The sequence below is a fragment of the Bison bison genome, unplaced genomic scaffold, assembly GCF_000754665.1.
Source record: "Bison bison bison isolate TAMUID 2011002044 unplaced genomic scaffold, Bison_UMD1.0 scf7180017864037, whole genome shotgun sequence".
Lineage (NCBI taxonomy): Eukaryota > Metazoa > Chordata > Mammalia > Artiodactyla > Bovidae > Bison > Bison bison.
In genome coordinates, this window is record NW_011494609.1 from 3,370,811 (window position 1) to 3,371,777 (window position 967).

A 967-nucleotide genomic window follows, 5' to 3' on the forward strand; every position below is an offset into this window, starting at 1 on the left:
GGGGTGCCGTTGCCTTCTCCGGAATGGAATACTACTCAGGCATAAAAAGAATGGAATAACGCCATTTGCTGCAACATGGATGGACCTAGAAACTATCAAACCAAGTGGAGTAAGTCAGAGAAAGACAAATGCCATATGATGTCACTTACAGGTGGAATCTAAAAACGATACACATGAACTTATTTACAAAAGGGTATGAGACAAATGAACTTATCTACGACAAAGACTTCAGTTCAGTTCAGTTCATTCGCTCAGTCGTGTCTGACTTTTTGCGACCCCATGAATCGCAACACGCCAGGCCTCCCTGTCCATCACCAACTCCCGGAGTTCACCCAGACTCACGTCCATCGAGTCGGTGATGCCATCCAGCCATCTCATCCTCTGTCACCCCCTTCTCCTCCTGCCCCCAATCCCTCCCAGCATCAGAGTCTTTTCCAATGAGTCAACTCTTTGCATGAGGTGGCCAAAGTACTGGAGTTTCAGCTTTAGCATCATTCCTTCCAAAGAAATCCCAGGGCTGATCTCCTTCAGAATGGACTGGTTGGATCTCCAGACACAGAAAACAGACTTATGGTTGCCCAGGGGAAGGGGGTTGGAGAAGGGATGGATTGGGAGTTTTGGATTAGCAAGTGCGAACTATTATGTATAAAATGGGTAAACAACAAGGTCCTACTGTATAGCACAGAGAACCACATTCAATATCCTGTGATAAACCGTAATGGAAAACAATATGAAAAAGCATATATACATATGTGTGTGTGTGTGTATAAAACTGAATCACTTTGCAGTTTAGCAGAAATTAACACAACATTTCAAATCAACTATACTTGATGCTTTTGAACTGTGGTGTTGGAGAAGACTCTTGAGAGTCCCTTGGACTGCAAGGAGATCCAACCAGTCCATTCTGAAGGAGATCAGCCCTGGGATTTCTTTGGAAGGAATGATGCTAAAGCTGAAACTCCAGTAC